General features: G+C 41.4%; 1 pseudogene; it reads right to left on the minus strand.

The window, feature by feature from the left end:
• Positions 1 to 7,178: 7,178 nt before the first annotated feature.
• LOC130283114 (putative olfactory receptor 8G3) lies at positions 7,179 to 7,877 on the minus strand (annotated as a pseudogene).
• Positions 7,878 to 8,133: the final 256 nt, after the last annotated feature.

Consider the following 8,133-nt stretch of genomic DNA (forward strand, 5'->3'; position numbering starts at 1 on the left):
TCACTGTGCAGGTCTCCGCCCCCTCCCTCAGTATGCTGTCTGCTCACATCTCCCTTAGCATTAGAAAAACTACAACTCCCAGCTTGTCCTCACTGACAGTAGCGGGACACAAGCTGACAGTGGGAGGATTTTTCCTCCAGCTCTGAGCCCTGCGCTCACAGCTGTCAATCAAGGAAGTGTGTCCATGACATAGGTGATGACTCATGGACACAGCAGGACTAGTATGTGTCCAAGCAGGCGGGGGGGGGGCAGTTGTTTGACTGGCTCTTTCAGTATGAAAGTATTGGTTATACATTCTTTACAACATATCAAAAGTTTTTGTATCTGACAGTTCCCATTTAAGTCTTTACACCCTCATGTATTTTTTCTTGTGCAACTTGTCCTTTCTGGACATTTGTTTGACTGCTCTCATCCTCCCTCTGTTTCTCCTAACATTTCTAGGTCTTAGATCGATCTCTTTCTTGCAATGTCTTGTTGACCGTCATGTCACTACATCTGCAATCCTCTGCTTTACAATCTCATCTTGAACAAGAAGATCTGTGTTCTCCTGGCTGTGGTTAGTTGGTTTATCAGCATTATTGACCCCCTCCCGGTCACCACAGTACTTTCCCTTTTTCCATTCTGTTCCTCTGGGGAAACTGACCACTTCTTTTGTGACCTTTTTGCCTATGTTAAAAGACTCTTGTGACGTCTACAAAGTGATGTCTATTTTTTTTAGTGAAGGTGTTATTCTTGGTATGATATCTTTTGCTTGCATATTATCTTCCTATACTTATATGATATTTTTTATAGTAAGGATGAAGACGTCACAGGCAAGGTGGCCTCCGCCTGCTCGCCCCATCTTGCAGTCATCATGATGCTCTCTATCTTAGTCTGGTCTGTGTCTACATCACACCTATCTCCGATGATCATTCGAAACGTAAAAAGGCTGTAGCTCTTTTTAACACGGTTCTGATCCCGATCCTTAATCCAGTTTTGTACAGCTTTAGAAACCAAGATGTCAAATTAGCCATTCAAAAAATGTTTGCAGGAAAATGTAAAATATTTCAATTGAATCAGTAGAAACAAAACATTTGTGTTCTTGCCGAACATGTCCCACAGTGTGCTCCAGATCTTAACAAAGCATAAAGCATGGTTTCCATCATGTCAGCCTTGCAGGTGCAAGAATTAATGTACTGTAATACACGAGAACAAAGGCACTGGCAATTGTTCAATTTCTAGACATCAATCAGGATGACTGCTGCAAGATCTGTTAGGTAAGGCAAGATTCACACTGCCGCTGTGCTACAACCTGTTCAGGGTCTGTTCCACTCCTTTTTTTCTGTGCTGGATGGGTCAGAGTAGACCTGACACCACCGAGTCCTGACGGATCCCATTGACTTCTATGGGGTCCATTAGGTGTAACTTTTTTTTTTTCTGCTCACCTCCCTCCTTACAATGTACTGACCAATGGTGCTCCCTTTAGCGGAGCACACTGGCAGTGAGAACAAGCCCTTGGTGTGCCCTTTGCATGAGAGCTCAATAGACCAAAGTGTCTTGCATTTGAGTTTATTCTGATGGTGATCTATAGGGTGCACTGTCAAACTTTGTAAAGGATCTTCGTACTAAAAAAGATTTTCTGTACATTTTTTGGGATCAGAGCAAGATAAAAGCCAGCTTAGACTATCTGGACCAATCACCTGCAACACCATCAATCACACCTCCCAATGGCGGGACATTTAAACAGGTGCATGCAACCTGACCACTCTTTTTCCTGCTGACAGGAAGCTGATCCTGACTTCCTGGTTTTTCCCTTGCTTGTTCTGTTTTCTGATTTTGTACTGTGCTGTCCTTCTCGTTTGGACTCTCTAGCTTGTCCCTGGTTTCTTCTGTGTTCTGTGTGTTAGAGAGAGAGCCAGAGATACCCAAGTACAACCCTTCGGCTCTCCCATAGAGGGCACCTTCCGACCCATGCTCCATGGAGGAGGAGAGCAAGAGCCCTGGGTAGGAGATCATGGGGGTCCCTCGTACCCCCCACAATCTGACACTTAACCCCTATCTTTAGATAGGGGATAATTTTTCTAAGCTGGATAACCCCTTTAAGCCTTGTGCACTTAGTAGGTATAGGAACTGTTAACCAATTAGGGGCTGCCGTTTTGTTCAAATCATTCAAGTAGGTAGGGAGAGTGGATCAGAGCAAGTATAGGTCTGCACTGTTTCCTATCTAATGTGACAGCCTCCTAAAAAACAAAAAAAACAAAAAACATTTAGGAGTCTTGTTCATCACTTATTGCCTATATACACTGAAACAATTCATGCATCCTGCTCCTTCTCTGGTGGATTCCAATGAATTTTACAGCAGTTTTAGGAGTCTACAGAGCTGTAAAGAGGTGAATGACTTGACTATAATTATAATAAACAATTCTACCACCTAAACCCAACACCTGTCATTACTACAAGAAGTCATTCTACGGGTGAGAATCTCTGCCATTAACTTTAGTGGGTCACATTTCTTAAAGAACTTTTTGCTGAAACAAGTATATTTGTGTAGGGTGACTCATTCTATTATAACTTTTATGACAGTATAGGGCATAGTATCTTCCTTTCCCTGGGATGACTCTGTACCAAGGGTTTCCAAATGCTTATTGTGAATTTAGGCAAACCCATAAGAACCCACAGATCTTACCAGATCGTTGAAGGCTACACTTACAAGCTCCTGATGTCGTAACCAACCAAATTTTTTCTTTAGAAGTTTAGAGGCAATCATCCATACTCTCATAATGGTAATGTGAGATGTGCGTAAGATAAAGGACTCCACTGTTAGAGTGAGTGGGCTGGTTAAAATGTGGAAAAAACATGTGATATCACTCCTCATGCCGAAATCTGTGGGATTCTGTCATGTGAGTCATCATAAGCTTCTGTGAAACATTCATCTTATATTGCTCTGGGATTTTCTAATAAAAAAAAAAACGTAGTTTAAAGACGATCCTGGAACAGGAAGAAAAATCAAGGAGGTCATCTCTTTGCCGACTACTCTCTGTCGTAGATATGTCAGCTTCCAGCCAAAACAACAGCATTCAGTTATTGTGGGAGAATGAAATGGACACGGGGACATATCAAAAGTTCTGATCAGTCTGGGTCCCAGTGCTGAGAACAAGCTGGGAGAAGTGTGCGGCACTGCTGTTCACACCCTGGCTCATAGCAATCCATGTCTCCCTGCTCTATAGACTTATAATGGAACAGCGAGACAAAGATTGTTACAAGCCAGGGAGTGAACAGCAATGCCCCGCAATTCTCAACATTGAGACCCAGACCGATCAAAACTTCTGACATGTACTGTGACAGGGACACTTTACGGAAACCACTATGTATATTACATCAAAATGAAGGATACAGAGTAGAGAGATTTCATCACCAGAGAAAATAGCACATTACAAAAGAGGAACCACTGAACACTTAAAGGGGTTATCCGGGAATCAAAAAACAGGGACAATTTCTTTCAAAGACTGCTCCCTGTCTGTCTCCAGGTTGGGTGTGGTTCTGCAGCTCAGTTCCATTGAAGTGAATGGAGCCAAGTTGTAATACCACACCCAACCTGGAGACAGACAGGGAGCGGTCTTTGAAGGAAATATGGTCTGTTATTTTATTCCTGGATAACCCCTTTAACACTGCACCATCTGCTGTCAGTTAAACATACTTCCTCCAGCATTTGATAAATGTGCAGCTGTTGCTGATATTTCAACACCGCCCCCCCCCCCCCCCCCACCCACCTTCTAAGGCATGATTGATAGGACTCCCCCTTTTTGTGTATAGAGGAAGATCTCTCCATGAAGTCAAGCGGGCAGGGAGATGCTGGGGGAGTGCTGGCCTCCTTGACTTTTTATCCAGACTTATCTTTAAATTATTTTAGGTTCCAATGAGGGAGGCTGGACCTTTTTTTGTGCTGCCCGTGGTTCGGGCACCATGAAGCTGATAGCTTATTTCTTTATAATAAGTGTCTTTGTTTATATAATGCAGCATATTCCGCAGCACTGTACATAGCTTATCATCACTCCCATCAGTCCCAGTCCCCAGCGGGGATCACAATCTTAATTAATCAGTATGTACTCATAGGAAAACCATGCAAACACTGGGAGAATATACAAACTCCTTGCAGATGTTGTATCTTGGTGGGATTTCAACCCATGACCTTAGTGCTGCAAGGACAACTCTGAATATTTATGATCCTTTATTAAACTTTTTAAACAAGCTTTGAGCTTGATAACTAGTGTCATCTTATTGGGGAACTCTGCTTTCACCCTGATGAGACATTGGGAAATTTCACCTCTGAAATCTGGAATTTTTGGATTATAACGCAGACTGTAACAGAATTGGTACAATATGATTAATATAATGGATTTATAGAGTTATTTGTAATAATTCTTTATGTAAACTGCAAAATTGTGCATAAAAGTGTACAATATTTCTGAGAAATGCAATGTAACTGTTAATTAGCTGAATTTTATAATGGAAAAAAATATATGAAATGATGGATTAGCCTGATCAGCTAAAATTAAATGATGGATTAGCCTGATAGGCCTGCTTTTAAGCCAAAAGACACATAGTCACAGACATGGCAGCAGGCCACCCCGCCACCCCCCACCCCCCTATAGCCCGACACTGGAGTTCCATATTCTCCGGAATGGTGATTGGTCAGTCTTGGCTCCTGGTGGGGAGTATGAAATTGTTACATTGCAACTTCATATTCCCCGCCAGGAACTGTGATTGGTCGGCACCGACTGACCAATCACTGCTCCCGGTGGGGAATATAAAACCACAAACCCATTCTGCAAACCCCGTCCTATTACTACAGAGTGGCTGCTATAGAGGGAAATGGCTGCCTCAGCATTTCATCAGCACCCCGCAAACCAATCGCGGGGTGCTGATGGTAGCCATGGCAACCGGAGTACGACAATGGCCTCCATTGTCATGACTACAAAAGCCGATCACATCCTGCCTCAGGGAGAATCTAATCAGCTGTACTATGCCTGTCAGTGTATCACGTTGCACATTTATTCATTTAATTTTTTTGCACAACTGCGACGAGAGTAAGAATCACACAAAATGGTGTTCTAAAGTGTTTTTTTTTTTTTTTGCTTATGTGCACCAAATTTATCAACCCCCTGTAATAGTATGATAAATGTGTCGCACATAAGCAAACCCCAAGCAAAAGAAAAAAAAATACTTCCAGATGAATGTCCCACATTGAGTTTTGTTGCTGCTTTTACAGTGTATGTCAGGAAGATACTGGTAATAATGACTTCTCGTACATATTGTGGCATACATATTGGGGGTCTATTCATTTTAAAAGACTGAACGTAGTCAACTAGTGACACCATGTTCAGTCTATTTCCCAAAATAATAAAACATTTTCAGCCTACTACACTCTTGACTCCCGCAAATAAAGTAAATATTCAGGAAAGACACCCAGACACCAGTGCTGAAAATCTGTGATTTTTATTTTATATACTGTACATGTTACAAATATCAGTCTGAACTAGAAGTAAAGATATGTATTCTTTACCTTTTCCCATGGCTCGAAATAAACCAAAACTGGTGTCACAAAATAAAAGACTTTGAGATTCTCTCTTAGTATATATGTGTCTATGTGGGGCCGCCCAGTGGCTGTGATGTGAACTGCAGCCTGTTGATGGGGTATTCAAGCATGCTGCAATATTTAGAATTTTCATCATGAAAAATTGTAATCCTTAACTAAATTTAAGGAAAGGTGATGGCGTACACAGCTGTATCCTGCAAGATAGAAGGGAAGAGAATTTGGAAAGCAAGAATACAGTGAAATACAAAGAGTGAATTTGTGAAGCACAAATGCAATGTGGCCTGTATCGCTGATTTATAGCTAATCATTATCTTTCTATTTAAAAAAGGAGTATTTTCCATCTCAGCTTGTTACCCCCCTATTAAAGGATGGGCATAACAAGCTGATCCATGGGGGTCTTAACACTGGGACCCCCACCGATCCCAAAAACAGAGACATATTTGCCCCTGAAGTGGAGCGCACTGCCTGTGTGTGTGGCCACCGCCCCATTAAATCTCTATGAAACGAGAGCCAAATGCAGGGTCACCACTGCGGGTGAGGAGTCAATACTGCTGCTGCCCCTGCCTACCCACCATCTATAAACAGATGTCTCCCTATCTTTGGAGGGTGGACAAGAGCAGCAGTGACTCTTTATTATTATCACATTACGGATCCACAAGGTAAACAGTGCAAACAAAAAAATTCCAAATGGCAAAATTGCTGATTTTTTATCACCAAAAAATGTAACAAAAAAAAATTTCAATAGTGCACTACCTACAATAATGGATCCAACACAGCAGCACATAAGCTTATATCTAGAACATATGAAAACATGCCCTTCTGCTTCACCAATTTTAGCCAAATTTAATAGGGTTGTGTATTTGCCCCTTATATGTTATTACGTTACATTTGAGAAAATCTATCAAGGGGTTTTTAAATTATCACAAAACATACATACGCACATATGAATGTTGAATAATACACCTCACTTTGTGCGGTCAATACAATTGGTATTGTTATGAGTTTACTGACTCGTAGAATACAAATAACTTCTCAGTTTTACCGTATAATGAGCTTAGAAAAAATATTGTCCCACAAAATTGCTCAGGTCTTTTATTAACACCTGGAGTTTGAAATAACTCCGGTTCTGGCCATTTATGCAGCGCAAACATGAAAAAGATGGGGAAAAAACATCCAAAACCCAACAGCTGACCCTTTACTCTGCACTCATTATTGTCCCGACCTGCGAAAGTGGAGACCAAGTCTCTTAACCATGTCATCCCCACAACTCCTGCTGCTAAACAATTTCAAAATATGTTTCTATTAACTTCTGAGAGTCCATTCATTCAACAGCCTCCAACGGCTTCAGAAAGAACCAAGATTTCTCCAGCAGGACAGCAAAGGAACAAAAGGTGCAGTTTCACCATTCCAAGGTGGAGAAAGAGTCAAGGTAGAAAGTAAGAGTTCAGGCAAAGGATAGTACCTTGTGACTCCCAGAGGTTCGCAGAGACTTTCCGAGTAGAGCATTCTAAAGAGCAGCAGAAGCTTTGAGGGGAGCGCACCTCAACCATTAGTCGTGATGCACCTAGACCCTACAATTGTTCGAAAATCAGAAGCCTCAGGATTAACAAAGCATCTGTTTCTTTATTCTGCACAGAACTTTCTTCACCTCCTGGTTTTTCAAGCTGTAAATGAGAGGATTGAGCATCGGAATGACCCCTGCATAAAAAACAGCAAAAACCTTGTCCTGCTCCATAGAATAGCTGGACTTTGGTCTCATGTACATGCCAAGGACCGTTCCATAAAACAAGAGGACAACTGTGAGATGTGAGGAGCAGGTGGAGAAGGTTTTGTGTCTTCCTTCCTTAGAGTGAATCTTCAAGATTGTTGCGATTGTGTACATGTACGACCCCAAGGTCATTACAGATGGAACAAAGCAAATGAAGGCACTCGGTCAAAGTATTACCATCTCTATAGTACGTGTGTCACTACAAGAAATCAACATCAGAGGCTTCATATCACAAAACAGGTGGTCTACTTCATTTGTCCTACAAAACATACAAGATGATGTGAGAATGGTGTAAACTGTCCCATCAAGGAGTCATATACTCCAAGATATCCAAAAACAGAACCGTAGATTCATGAAGTAAGAATAATGTAAAGGATGACATATGGCCAGATAGCGATCATAGGCCATGGCAGCCAGGATGAAATATTCGGTCACCATAAGTGCTACAAAAAGGAATACATGGGTGATACAACCATTGTAGGAGATGACATTGTTCCCAGTTAAAAATATGTCTAATAATGTTGGTAAAACCATAGTGGTGAATAATGTATCTAATACAGACAAGTTACATAGGAGCATATTCATAGGACTGTGAAAACTGGTATCAGAGCAAAACAAACCAGTTGTTATTGAATTTCCAACAAAAGCTGCCACATAGATGAACAGAAGTATACAAAATAAGCAAATTAATTACAATGGGAAGATGCTGTGTGTACATAGAACATTTATTCTATGGGAATATGAATAAGAGGTTTCAGCTATTAAAGGGGTACTCCGGCCTTAAGACATC

This window comes from Hyla sarda, chromosome 7 (assembly GCF_029499605.1).
Source record: "Hyla sarda isolate aHylSar1 chromosome 7, aHylSar1.hap1, whole genome shotgun sequence".
NCBI lineage: Eukaryota > Metazoa > Chordata > Amphibia > Anura > Hylidae > Hyla > Hyla sarda.